This window comes from Drosophila willistoni (assembly GCF_018902025.1).
Source record: "Drosophila willistoni isolate 14030-0811.24 chromosome 2L unlocalized genomic scaffold, UCI_dwil_1.1 Seg168, whole genome shotgun sequence".
Classification (NCBI taxonomy): Eukaryota; Metazoa; Arthropoda; class Insecta; order Diptera; family Drosophilidae; genus Drosophila; species Drosophila willistoni.
In genome coordinates, this window is record NW_025814047.1 from 12,610,001 (window position 1) to 12,625,858 (window position 15,858).

The following is a 15,858-nucleotide window of genomic DNA, read 5'->3' on the forward strand; positions in this document are numbered from 1 at the left end:
TGGGAGTCATCATTAAAGCAAGGATGTTGTTCGTGGAGGGGCGGAAGGATCCAAATAAAAATACAAATAGTTGGCGGGTGCCAATTTCTTCTGGTCGGTGAGCTGGTAAATAATTAAAAACGCGCGGGAACTTCGTTTAAAACTATGATTTTTATTTACAGTACAATCTCACACACGGAAAGGTTCGGTTAAAGGTAAACTGAATATTTTAGCAAGTGGAAAAAAAGTGCGGGTATTCGGGGAAAAATCTCGTACTGGATTGACTGGATATGGCGATTTACAGGAGAACCCTTCGTCACACTCCTCAGTATGACCGAATTCGGTTTTGGGAAAAAAAACCCTACCCCTCACTCTTTGCTGTTCACCTGGTGGCGTGAACAGATGTCTTTGAAATTCTTCCGAAGTTTTATGATGCATTTGTGGCAGCCATTTCATGCAAATAGCAAAAGAAAAGAATGATAATAAGAATGATAATATATATAATATAACATTTAAAATTGTAGATCACAGAAACTAAGCATCAAAAAGATGCAAATGGTGTTGTCGCTGTTTGCCACTTGTGTCAAGCTACCAAAAAAATACGAGGATACCTCAAACTTCCTAGTCCACTTAAGGGAAAAGCATTAGACCGCCTATGATGACTATTTAGTGAAGAAGGAGCACAAATCAAAACGAGCACAAAAAGGTGGACTGAGCAGTGCGAGTTTGACGAAAAAGTGCTAAAATTCGTCATTGACAATTTTTCCTCTTTGTCAATTATAATAATTATTTAACAGATATTTTAACGTTAACATTTTTTTTAAAATTAAATACATTTGTTCAGATGTTCTGCTTTTTGGAACAAGTGCAACCGGCCAAAATCTGCCGAGAGTGTGCAAAATCGTCTTGGGTGCTCCTTGAAAACACCGTGCCCAACAAGATGAAAAACTCTGTATGACGCTGCTTGCTAAAACACAGAGATCAGTTGATGAGCTCTGGGTTGTTTTGGGGGTTTTCAAGCTTGCTGCAACACAGCTTCATTAATGGAGCTTTTGGCAGCGGGTCTAGATTTTGCTCAAAAAGAATGAGACAATGAAAGTGAAATGGGAAAAGATTCATTCAAAAGGGGAAATCTTGTTTTTGAGCAAGCCATTGGGAGTCATCATAAAAGCAAGGATGTCTTTGAAATGACTCTGAAGATGTATGATGCATTTGTGTCAGCCTTTTCATGCATTATGCATTTCAAGCATCAAATTGAAACGGCCCTGGAATGGACGAAGTCATCTATAAAGGACATGTTTTTGCGACATGCGGAGAAATTTTTGATTATGGAAGAAACACTAAATCTATATATATAAGGTTACAGATATAGTAATACGACTTTTTTAATAACTTTCATTCTAATTTCTTCAAGGAAGGGGTAAGGTTTTAAACAATTTTTTTTTTGCTTTTTTTTTTTTTTTTAATCTTAGCATTTCAAGAATGTTGTGTCAAATTGAAATAAATCGGAATACAACATAGAAAGATATAGCGCTTTAACTGATTGGCCTTCAGTGAGACTGTTGGAGTATGAAAACTTTTAGGTAGATTTTCTGACGAGCAGCATTTTCCAAGTCGGTCAGCACTCTATCAGGAAAACCACTTAACCGATTGTTTTCAAATTTTTCACAAAAATTTTACACGTCAATAAGCAGGTCGTCACAAATCGTTTTTTTATAATTAAAAATTAGCCAAAAATTTTGACGAAAAACTAAATTTTTACTTTAAATCCGTGTCAAAAACAAAATGAAAAAATAAAATAAAATAAAATGCGATGCGACGGATCGAATTATATATAAATTTGTGTGAATTCAAAATGTTATCAATGATACTTTAAATGTCAATTAACAACATTTATACTAAGGGGGTATAGTATTAAAAATAATTTTTATTTTTTTTTTTTTTTTTTTTTTAAAAAATAATTTTTTTCTGATCATCTCAAGAATAGTGTGTTCAAATTTTAGATCGATCCGAGTAAAGTTTCTGAAGTTATGGGCAGTTGAACGCAGGTCGGCCGACCGTTTTATATTCGATTTTGAGGTGTCCAAAACTTGAACACGCTTTCCTGAAAAGTTTCCATTTTCAAAGTCGGTGAACACGATCCTGCAAAATCTACTGGACGAATCGTTTTAAAATGTGGCACAGTACTTCTTCACTAAATTCTTCAGCAACATCGAAACCAAAGCATTTGTATCATATTTTAGCTATCATAAGCCACTCGTATCATTTGTTGATATTGAAAACATTGAGGATGAATAATAATAAAATGAAGAAAATAAAAGATGACCTTTATAGCAATATTATAATGAACCTATAATTATCCCGCTCCTAATGCTGCTTTCGTCTCATTCTCTCTCAGTTTGTTTTACGGAAGGTTTCACTTCTATCGTGTCTAACCGTTAGACGCCCTCTTTTTTTTTTATGTTTTCTTTTTCGCATTTTGCTAATATTGAATATTTTCCATTCGAGTATGGATCATAATATGAGAATTTATTATGCTCAATGGCAGCAGAAGAAACTAGAAGATAGAAGCAAATAAAAAAAAAAATACCCTTTTTTAAAAAATGTGGCAACGTTGATGAAAAACTTCCGTAAAAAATTTTGTATGAAACCATCGTGATACCTTAAAAAACTAATGATGCAGTTCGATTCGCAAGACCCGAAATAGGGTGAAACCATCGAATTTTGCCATGTCTCTTTTTATACCCTTGCAGAGGGTATTATAAAATTGGTCAGATGTTCGTAACGCACAGAAGGAGACGTTTCCGACCCCATAAAGTATATATATTCTTGATCAGCATGAGAAGCTGAGTTGATATAGCCATGTCCGTCTGTCCGTCCGTCTGTGCGTATGCGTTTTACTCAGCCGTCTTAAGAGCTATCGGTCTGAAATTTTGTTTCGGTGTTTTTTATTACCCGGGAAAAATAAAGTATGAAATTCATAAGGATCGGACCACTATATCATATAGCTCTAGAAGAACTAGAAGAAACATTTTCATAAAAATCGGAGTATGCTATGAAATTTACATATGTGATAATATTGGATATAAAACCGCAGATCCCAAAATTTGAATTTGATCGGATAAATATAACACACACAGACGCAACACTAAATGAACTGTATGTGTATGCGTGCGTTGCTTTGCTTTGGGAATAAGGGAAGAAGAACAAATTGTAAAATAGAGAGTAAAATTGTTTTGTTTGTATATTGATGAATTGAGTTGCAGAAAACAAATTTGGAACATGTAAAATTATTATTACCAAGGACTGCAAGGGTATATAAACTTCAACATAGCCGATGTTAGCTTCTTTGGTTTTTTTTTTTAAAAACTATCACAGTGTTATCACACGGGCAAACAAAACTGAGACTATCGTTATCGCCAATAAAAATTCTTAAAAAATGACAGATTTTTGCACGATGTAACTATAATAATTTTTTTGACTTTTTCCTACTTTAAAAAAAAAATTGTAATATTTCTCCATTTGAATTTATATTTTTTTAATTATAATGTTAATAAAGACACAATTTCATTAGCCTTGAGACATTGAGCTGAACGAAAACTTTTCATTACTTTTCATTTTCAATGCCAATGAAAATATTTACATTAAAATAATTTTTTTTCAATGCCAATGAAATTGATTTCCATTAGCATTATTTTTCTAAATGCCAATGAAAAAATTTTCGCTCAAATTATTATTTTTCAATGCCAATGAAAATCAATTTCATACGAATTACTTTTTTTTAATGCCAATGAAAAATGAAGTAAGTAAGTCGTCTCGCCGACTTGAGTATACCATACACCACGTATATATATATATTTAAAATTTCGAAAACCAAATGTATGTCTATTAAATGCTTCATACCATATGCTATCTCGCTCACTCTACAAACACACGTGCACTCTAGCGCCGCCACTAGCTAACGGCCAATTCTGCCCTTATGGATCGCGTAGCAAAATACGTTCATACGTATATTTTGCATGTTTCTAGTCCGATTTCAATTAAATTTGGTAGTTTGATAGAAATAGATAAGATTTATTAGTCTGCCAAATTTGATCGCGATGGTCAAAAAATTGCAAGAGCCAATTGGTTTTTTCTAAATTATGAAGGCGGAAGTGGGCGTGGCAACATATTAAAATATATATATTCTGCGCTTATACTAAGCCAGTAAACATACTAAATTTAGAGACTTTAGCTTTGTTAGTTTTCGAGAAAATCAGTTTTGTTTAATTTGCGGGGGCGGAAATGGGCGTGGCAAAATTTTTAAATAGTCAATATCTGCGCGTCTATTAAACTAGCCTACATACCAAATTTAATGTCGGTATCTAACATAGTTTTTAAGAAAATCTGTTTGTAAATTCCGGGGGCGGAAGGGGGCGTGGCCAAAATTCCAAATAACTCTATACATACCACACGAGTCTACATACCAAATTTGGTGGCTGTAGCTCTTACAGTCTCCGAGATCTGCGTGTTCATACGGACCGGCGGACGGACACACCGACATGGCTAGATCGACTTAGCTGTTGATCCTGATCAAGAATATATATACTTTATGGGATCGGAGAAGGTTCCTTCTGCCTGTTAAATACATTTTGGCGACTTTAATATACCATTTCACCATATGAATGGTATAAAAAATTTAATAGCATTGCTTTTTATACCATACACCCATAGGGCGTATGATATGTATACCAAATTTGAAATTAGAAACATACAAAATATACGTATGAACGTATTTTGCTACGCCATCCATAAGGGCAGAATTGGCCGTTGGCAAGTGGCGGCGCTAGAGTGCTCATGTGTTTGTAGAGTGAGCGAGATAGCATATGGTATGAGGCATGTTAAAACAATTTAATAGACAATTTAAATAACAATTTAATCGAAATTTTAAATATTTGCTTTACCTGGTGTATGGAATACCCAAGTCGGCGAGACGACTTTCTTACTTCATTTTCAATGGTAACGAAAAAGTAATGCTAGTGCTTAAAGGCACAACTCTGCACTTGTCGCATTAAGGCACTTGTCATATTAAGCTTGCATAGCTAGATCTTCAGAGCTAACAGCGTTTTTCTCTAAGAGTGCCTCGCATTGTTAATATTCCTGCTCCAGCTTCTCCCATTACGTTCGAACTCGATCACGACGGACTTGGAGCGTGACCACGCTTACCCCGGACAATGATGGGACTTGGGTGTCAACTTCAAACTGAATTAGTTTATTGCCGACCGTAAAAAACTTCTGCACAGCCATGGTAAAGGCAACTAGAGCATTTTGGACTCGGACCGAGAAAAAAAAACAAACGCACAATGGAATGGTTTTAAATAACTTGGAACGTTGCCGAAAGGCCGAAGGAACGACCAGGTATGCCTTGGAATTCGAAGAAAATCCACAAACGCAATGGAACGCTTGGAAAGGCTTTGAAACGCCTCAGTATCAAAAAAAATCAAAAAACCCGAAATGTAACGCTTTACAATGATACACACGAGAGGCAAACTTTGCCAACCAACACGCAAGGAATGGAACGCTAAAGTAGTGGTGTATCGTTTTCGGAATAATGGAATTAGAACGGAGGTTTTAAGAAGTTTGCGATCTGCAAAGCGAACTGATTGGAACAAGAATTAAGAAAAAAAAATTATAAATAATTTTTTCATAAAGAACTAAAAATATGCTTGCCAATTCAAGGGGCTTATAGAATTTATATTTTTAACCGAAACGGAATTGGTACGAACTCAAAGAAATTAAGGGACAAACTGAATGAGTGACGCGGAACACAAATTTTAAACTATTAAATATCTTTCGACTTTTCTTCAACTTGAACTTTCAGCATATATACGCCACAAAATGCCTGCAAGCCCAGGGTATACAGCACAGCTACTATTGGTCGTCTGCTTTGTGCCGGTCTTTCGGCAGTTAAGCGGGACATATGTATGCGCATACATAGGCGCGAGATTTTGTGCGATTATGAAAAAATAGTTTTATAAATAGGTAATCAAAAATGTTAAATTTTTTCGAATGTATGTATACATATGATATGATAGATGTGGAAACTAAGAATATTTAAAAATATCTCTCGAGATTATAGTCGGGAATTTGACTGTGCCTTACTCTCACTTTGAAAAAAATTATGTATTGTCTATTACTATTTATTTTATTTTAAGTTCAAAAAACTTTTCTATACATCAATTTGTCAGAGGGCACTTGAAAAAATATATTTAAACATACTATATATTTGTCTTATATTTATTGTGGAGTCATACAGAATTTTTATTTTAGTTAAATACATATATATGTGTAAAGTTTTGGACAACAATCTAAAAATAGGCGAACAAATATAGCGTCTTATATACTGGACACATATATATGTGAAGAGGTGTTGTCCGCATCAGAATGGTTATGCCCGTCCCTGGTAATTGGGAGAGCGTCTACAAGAGCATTGGGAGAGCGAATTGGTCGTCGTCAGTTGCAGTTGAGAGTTGAAAGTTGTTCTCAGTTGTCTTTTATATAACCTTACCACTCAGAATCGTCTATAATACTTTAGTTCAAGGATAGCCACGTAGTGGCTCTTTTGGCTCCCGTGGCTCTTTACCGGCAGAGGCTGGGCAGAGAAAAAGGTCACTTTTGCGAGTCGACGCACACAAAAATTTGTGTGCCTCGAGTTTTATGACGGGTCTGCCAACAAGTTGCGAGCTCGAGATCGCGACCTTTTTCCCCTCCCCGTAAAATTCGGGACTTGTCCGTCCCTCTGCCCACAAGTTCGACGACGATCGCTCGCTCGACCCAAAAAAGGTCGTTTTATGACCCGTCATAAAACTCGAGGCACACAAATTTTTGTGTGCGTCGACTCGCAAAAGTGACCTTTTTCTCTGCCCAGCCTCTGCCGGTAAAGAGCCGGCTCCCAAGTTAAATTTCCGTGGCCACCCTTGCTTTAGTTAATAAACATAATCAATATAATAAACTTTACATTTGGGGGCTCGTCCCATTCTGAGTTTGATTAGGCTATTAAACTTTACTTTTGGGGGCTCGACCCATTCTGAGTTGGATTAGTCTATTAAACTTTACATTTGGGAACTTGGACTTGGAACTTTTGGACTCGGTCTGGTATGATCTATGTTATACTAATACATACTTTTATGTACGTGCGTGAAAAAAAAAAGAGAACAAAAAGTGGACAAAGTTGAACCAGCAGTATACATACAAAGTGTTTAATGACGCCACGCATACCATCTCAAAAATCGAATTCGCAGAAAACGCCCAAAAAGGCGCGAAACGCAGTGGCTGTGGCGCCAATATCAGCAGACAAAGCATCATCAGTGCCGCCAAAAATTCGGCATCAGAAGCCGAAAGAGGAAAGAGAGAGACAGACAGAAACAGTGCCCGAAACAGTGATCGGAACTGTGAGAGAAGAAATCACAGCAGCGACCGACACAGCGCTAATAAACAAATAAACAAAATAACAAAACAAAATTGAAACAGTGGAAACGGAACAAGCGATGGCTAACGCCGTCGAAATGCAAAGTCAATTGCAACAGATGATGCAATTGCTGACGCTTAAAATACAAGTCGACGAGCAGCGAGAAAGCCAAGTCCATATGGCATCGAGTTGCCTTGAAAACATTGTTGGAGAATTTAATGGAACTGGCCCAAGGAAATGGTTTGAAGTTTTCGAGTACAATGCAGATGCATTTGAGCTTAACGAAAAGCAAATGTACGCACAGGCGAGAGGCAAGATGAATGGTGCTGCCAAACTGTTTTTGGAATCAGTAAGTGTTAACAATTATGCCAATTTGAAAAGCTGTCTAATCAAAGAATTTGAGTGTGAATTAAATAGCGCTGAAGTCCACCAACTGTTGAGAGAACGGAAAAAGCATAAACAGGAGTCGATTCAGGAGTATATTCTCACTATGAGAAAGATCGCCGCTGATGGGGATGTAGAAGAGTCAGCTGTTTTGCGATGCATCGTACACAATCGTAGACATCGTAGACACAAAAAAAAGATTGCTTGGGCGAAACAAAATGTTTTAAGTGCAATGAATGCACATTTTGCTGGGAATTGCCCTCTTAATGGTGGAAACCATTAAGGGCAAAAAAGAAACAAAACCGACAGGCGTCTTTGTTGCCGATGTTGTTGTTGACGATCTGCATACAACTCAGAAATTTATCATTGTGCCTGATGAGACAGTTGAGTGCAATGCCCAAATGAATAATATGATGTGATAATATGATTCGACTTCGTTGAAAAGTTCACCGTCACATACGCCGAGGGGGAGTACACGTTTTCGAAGGGCGATGCCGTTGGAGACTCAAATAAGGAGCGCATTGCAGGCTCATACAACGTCTTTGAGAATCCAAACGTTTTTCCACGTGCCGGTGGAGGAGTCCAGGAAGTACCTAACAGCATTTGTAACAAAAGAAGATCTTTTCGAATTCAATAAGACGCCGTGCTCCCACCGAGTTGCACACAAACGCATCAAAGCATGGTTTTAGAGCGATGCTACTCCAAAGTTTAACAATAAACTCTACCCGGTGTATTTTTGGAGAAAAAAAACGACCGAATTCGAAGATCAACGTCACAGCTACATATTAGGGGCCAAAGCTATGTATCTGGCTCTACGAAAGTTCCGGCACTACCTGATTGAGATTCACTTTAAATTAGTGAAGGACTGTTCAGCGTTCAAGCAGACGATAAAGAAGGAAGACGTACCAAGAGAGGTGACATCGTATGTGCTGTATTTGCAAGACTTCACCTGCGATATTATTCACAAACCAGGAAAAAGTATGCAGCACGTGGATCATCTGAGCCGCTATCCACAATCAATTTATAATATATCAACGGAGGTATCGGCACGCATCAAAAAGGCGCAAAGTATTGATAACCACACTAAGGCTGTGGTAACTATTCTCAATCAACAGTCGTACGAGAATTACAAGATCAAAGGCGGTGTACTGTACAAAGCAATAGATGGAAATGATTTAATCGTGGTGCCAAAACAGATGGAGTATGAAATAATTCGAGAATTTGGGGCCGATGGATGCCACGTCTAAGTCGTATAAATATATCCTTGCCATGGTATACGGATTTGCGAAATTTGTGTGGCTCTTTACCACGAAGTCAACAGGCCACGATGAAGTCATAAAAAAGCTGACAGATTGGTCTCACATATTTGGTTTCCCGAAACGTATTATAAGTGACCGAGGTTCTGCCTTTTTGTCGAACGCATTTGCAGAATTTGTCGCCGAGACGAGCACAAGCTCCGACAATATGAAGTTGTGGGGGTGTGTTGTTGACAATGACGATCCGGAATCATCTGGGACAGATGATGATGATCAGGAGGGCCGAATGTGAAGAGGTGTTGCCCGCATCAGAATGGTTATGCCCGTCCCTGGTAATTGGGAGAGCGTCTACAAGAGCATTGAGAGGACGAATTGGAGCGAGAGTCGTCAATCGTCAGTTGCAGTTTAGAGTGGGAAAGTTGTTCTCAGTTGTCTTTTTGGGGGCTCGTCCTATTCTGAGTTGGATTAGGCTATTAAACTTTACATATATGTATAAATAGTTGGACAAAATTTGTCTCTTTTTGAAGGGGGAAAAAACGAATAAATGCAGGAATTATACGCGAAAGTAATTGCTCTACTTGCAGGGTCAAGGGAAGAAAATTATATGTATGGGAATATCGGTACGGATGCTGGAGGCATGTACATTATCTCATATACCTATAATTTAAAGAAAAATTACTTAGCTTCAAAAATATGGCACCGATGCTACTGTTTCGAGAGGATCTTGGTATCTGGCTTAAAGGAATAAATGTTTAGTAGGGAGGCAGAACTTTCTTCTTGAAATTATGGGCAGCCCAATTTTCCCTTCTTGTATAATTTAAATTTCTTTATTCAACTTTAGTGGGCAACTAGGGGAACTTAGAGAGTAGCGTGGGGAGTTGTTTCTGTGGGGAGAGCGGTTGGCATGCGGTGCGAGGTGAAAGGCCTTAACCCTTGTGTTGCCACTTGGAAAAATCGCTGATTCACACAAGCCTATTGATATAATTGGCGTGATCGAGGGAAACATATCTCTAGGCAAGACAAGAGGCTTGAATTTTGAGCAACACAAGCAAGGCAAATATCTTGTGTATTTATCATGGAGGAAATGAAAAAGTTTATCATGGCCAGAGAAATATTGAAGACTACCATTACCCGAATATATGGATATGCAGAGAATCCAGCACAGGATGCAGTTGTCTTCACTATTGAAACCAAATTGAAAACTGTCGAATTGTGACGAGTGGCAAAATATGATGATCTGGACGGTTATGTGGACCTCACTAAAGATTACGACGTATACAAGATGGATATGCAATGGTGAATACTCGCTTTGTGGATACGCGTTGCTTTGACGTAATCTGGCAAGCTAGAAGAATTTAGTGACGCTGAAAACGATGTTGTTTAGGAGATTCTTTAAAAGATGCACAATCATTAGCAGCAAATACAGTTGTAGATGCAGCGTCAAATGAAGTATTAACAACTGTAGATGCAACGTCAAATGGAACAACAGAAAGATTGTTTCGCTAAGACTGAAATTGTGAGCTACGCAAAGTACACACTAGGCCCTTTGGTGCAGATTATAAGAAATCGCATGTATGTGAATAGAGAATTTCATTTACCGCAAACTAAAAAACCCAATGTTCATTTGTTGAATTCAAAATTTCATATTTTGTTTTTATTTACTTAAGTATAGTGTATGTATATGAAAATTTCCAATCTATGAGGCGACAATTTTTCTTTAAAAATACTTTTTTTCGATGACCCAATATTTGACATATGATTTATTATGATTCAATTTTGTTTTGTGTTTTTGTACCGTTTTGTATACTTCTTTAGTGCATCTGATTTGGTGAAGCCATTTCAGATAAACACGATGTTTAATCTTAAACAGTGTTGGAATACCATTCGTGGAAAGGCAACATTGACGAGCACACAGAAGTTTTATCTTTAGAAATTATGTCAGCAGCGATACTGATGCATCTGGTAATGGATACATTCACCGCCTTGCTAAAAAGTGTTGAGCGAAACTCATCATCGGTACGCGCTCTGACTTGCCGAGCCAGTGATGTTATTCGGGCTTTAGACACTTTAAGACAAACGGTTAATTTAAAAACGTTAGTTGTTGTGTATTTATGTACATACATATTCAAGTGCACACTTATGTTTGATTGAGTACATATTTAATTGTTTATGCTTGCAACAAAATGTTACAAGTTGAGCTCTTTGTATTGATTGATTTATGGTATGGATATACTACACCTCCCAACGTAATATTATGGAGTTATTTATTGATTACTGACAATGATAATTAATGATTGATTAATAGTAATGTATGTATGTTAGAAAAATTGTTTTATTTGTGTCTGGCCAGACAAATTTTCTTTCTCCTCTTTTTTGTTTTTTTTTGAAAATAATTTTTAATTGTATGTATGTAGTGTCATGTGGGTACATATGCGGTGAGAGATGGCAGCCCTGGATGCGGTGCGACAATGTGGCATCACCAGTCGTTAAGAAGAGAGAACCAGAGAAGGAACGATAGAGAACAGACGTATAGGCCGAAGGTGTACAAAAGTTGCTTAAGTTGTATTTCAAGTTGTTAAAGTCGTAAAGTTGCTAAAAGTTGTCACCTAAAGTTGTTAAGTCTAAGTTCTTTTTATCCTAATTTCAACTGACAATTTTGCTATATATCTAACTATTAATAAACAACAATTATTGTATACACGCAATAATTCTTACATGGGGGCTCAACCGTTGAAAAAAAAAGAAAAGAACAGAACTGTAATACAAGTTGAAAAATGTGAAAAAAAGTGAAAAGAAGAGACAGAATAAAGTTGATAAAAATGTTGCGTTCTGGAAAGAAAAAAGGTGCCAAAAATCAAAAAGAGTCTAACAATAAATACCAAGTTCAGATGGACAGTTTAAACAGCACATTTACATCGAATGTTGAAATAACGGAGCAATCCGATTTAAAAGTGGTAAGCGCAAGGGAGACAGATATAGTATACCCATGTGCTTCCAGAAACGACGCAGACGAATCGCGGCAGACTGGCGCCGAAGACACGAAGAGTGAAGATGGAAACGCAGAGAACATGTGCACGAGTGTGCGTAGCAGCGAGTTGGAGACGCTGATCAGAATGTTGGCAGTTAAATTTGAAGACAGCGGTTCGCAACGTAACGATAAATTTTCAAACGTAACAGTCGATAGTTTTGCGAAGGTGGTGCCAGACTTCGATGGGACATCAATTCCAATTGGACAGTGGCTCAAGAATTTTGAAGAAAATGCGGAGGCATATCAGCTGAGCGAGAAACCAAAATATGTTAACGCACGTAATAAAATGATAGGCACTGCAAAGTTATTTTTGGTAACGATTGTAATTGGCAATTATAAAGAATTGTGTATAGCTCTGATGGACGAGTTTGACCAAAAATTAAGCAGCGCAGAGATTCATAAACAGTTGAGAAGTCGCAAAAAGTTACAGTCAGAAAATTTTCATGATTATGTATTACAGATGCGTATAATTGCTGCTCTTGGTGAAATCGAGGACGAATCTGGCTGACTGGCTGGAGGTACGGATTTGAAATACCCATTATATAGTTCTACTTCTTTTAAGCAGCTAAGAAAGTGCTACGATCTAGTTGAAACGATGACCAGAAACGCCCAAAACAAACGTCGCCAGATTGTCCATATGAAGCCAGTTGTTCAAGCGGATTCATACTATAAAGGTAAACAGTGGCATTGCTTCAACTGTGGAGCTACAGATCATAAAAGAGCTGATTGCAATGTGGGTACTAAATGCTTTAAGTGTAACGGCATAGGCCATATATCAAAGGATTGTCCTGAAAGGAAGCATCAAGTAAATATAGTACGAAAGTCCGATGAAGACAGCCGATTAGAGGAATTTTCGATTGATGGCAAAAAGGTAATTTGTTTGGTGGATACCGGCGCAGACGTTACTATCATGAGACGAGAAAAAAACGAGGAACTTTTTCTGGATCGTCAGATGCAAAATCACGTCGAACCAGAGGGCCGGGGCTAACTTTGACCGCGTCAAAGTTTGTATACCCTTGCAAGTTTTTTGTGTAAAAGGTCTAATATTTGCGAAAAAACGGCTTAGAAAATAACGAAGATATTGATCAAAGTCACTGTTCACCACCGATTGTTTCTATGGAAGCTATATGATATAGTCGCCCGATCTTAATCAAATTTGGCACAGTCATTAATAGTTATGGTAAACTGAGAAATATAAATGTTTATGACAATTGCTTCAAAAGTAACGAAGTTATTGACGAAAGTCACTGTTTTCAACCGATCGTTCCTATGGGAGCTATATGATATAGTAACCCGATCTTTATCAAATTCAAAACAGTCATTAACAGATATATTAAACTAACAAATGTTTAATTTGAAAGCAATCGCGTCAAAAGTAACGAAGTTATTGACAAAAGTCACTGTTTTCGAAAGATCGTTCCTATGGGAGCTATATGATATAGTCACCCGATCTTGATCAAATTTGGCATAGTCGTTTATATGTGTAATTAACTCAACAATATTAAGTTTCATGATCATAGCTCAGAAAATAACGAAGTTATTAAGAAAAGTCACTGTTCGTGACTTTGCCATTTGTATGGGAGCTATATGATATAGTGATCCGATCCGGCTGAATCCGAGATATACAACGCCTGCAGTATATACAAGCCTACATGCAAAATTTCAACTCTGTAGCTCTTACGGTCTAGGAGGAGTTTGCGTTGATCCAGACGGACGGACAGACGGACAGACGGACGGACGGACGGACGGACGGACGGACGGACATGGCGATTTGAACTCGTCTCGTCGTGCTGATCAAGAATATATATACTTTATATGGTCGGAAATGCTTCCTTCTATGCGTTGCACACTTTTGACCAAAATTAATATACCCTTTTTGCAAGGGTATAAAAATTGTTTGGTCTTGGAAATGTTGTTACAGAGGTTAAAGGCGAGGTTACTACTACAGTCAAGGTGGATGGATTGAGTACAGAACACAAAATACTGATCGTCCCTAACTCCAAATTAGAAGCTGATGTACTTATTGGATACGACTTCGTCAAAAAGTTTACGGTGATGATAGATCCCGCTGATGAGAAAAACCAATTGAACGTTTTAAATGTGGTAAGCTCTGTAAATGAAATTGATGTAGAACCAAAATATGCTGATACAGTCGCTGCATTAATTAAGGACTATAAGCCGAAAGATAACCCGTTAAGTTCCCCGATTATGTTAAGTATTAAGAGAAAGCCCCAGTCGTCTATCGGCAAATGAACAGACAGTTGTAAAAGACCAAGTAGAAGAGTGGCTAAAACAAGGAATCGTTCGTCAGTCCAACTCAGATGTGGCAAGCAGAGTAGTGCTAGCAAAAAAGAAAGATGGATCGCACAGACTGTGCATAGATTATCGAAAATTAAACACGCTCGTATTGAAAGATAGATTTCCAGTTCCAATCGTTGAAGATGTGTTAGAGAAAATGCAACAAGCGAAATACTTTACAGTCATGGATCTTAAGAACGGATTTTTCCACGTTGACATAGAAGAAGAAAGTCGTAAATATACAGCATTCGTGACAAAGCAAGGGCTTTTTGAATTTAATAAAGCGCCTTTTGGGTTTTGTAATTCCCCAGCAGTTTTTGTAAGATTCATTTACTACATTTTCCAGAAATTTATAAATGCAGGAATTATGGAAATTTATGTTGACGATATTGTGGTTTTCGGATCTATAGCAGAAAAATGTTTGGATAATGTTAAGAATGTTTTAGAAAAAGCACGAAAATATGGTTTACAGATTAAATGGTCGAAATGCCAGGGTCTAAAAAGAAGAATCAATTTTCTGGGCCACGAAATAGAAGATGGCGTAGTATGTCCGGGTAAAGAGAAAGTCAAGGCAGTTAAAAATTTCCAATTGCCGAAAAATAACAGAGGTGTTCAGGCATTTTTGGGACTAACAGGCTACTATAGAAAATTATTCGTGATTACCACGTTGCTAAAAAAAGATGCAGAGTTTAGAATGGACAGTCCTCAAGTAAAAGCGATTGAAAAATTAAAAGAATGTCTGATGAATGAACCTGTTTTGAAAATTTTCAAACACTCAGCTGAAACGCAATTACATATAGATGCATCAAAAAACGGATTTGGTGCTACGCTCTTGCAGCAACACGATGATAAGTGGCACCCTGTATTTTACTGGAGCAAGAAAACAACCGATCAGGAGGAAAAGTTACACAGTTATTTTCTAGAGGCCAAGGCAGCATACCTAGCTACGAAGAAATTGCGCCATTATTTGATGGGGATTGAGTTTGTTCTGGTTACAGACCGTGCAGCTTTCAAAATGACAGCGACGAAGAAGGATATGCCCCGACAAGTCGTACAATGGTTGATGCACTTAGAATATTTTTCCTGTAAAATAGAACATCGTGCCGGCGATAGGATGAAGCATGTCGATAGCTTAAGTCGCTTTTCAGTAATGATTGTCACAACAGAAGTACACGCGCAGATGCTAAGAGCACAAAGTAATGATGAAAAGTTCGCAGCAGTATTCGAGATTTTACAACACAAGCCGTATGCCGATTTTAAAATTAAAAATAAACTTTTATATAAGCAGGTCGATGGATTAGATTTGTTAGCAGTCCCGAAAAGCATGGAAAAGGAGATAATAAGGAATACTCAGAACTTCGGACATATGGGTGTTCAAAAAACAAAGCATGCTATTCAACAAGATTATAATAATCTTCCACATTTGGACAAAAAAGTTGGTCAGTTCATCGCAAACTGCGTTCAGT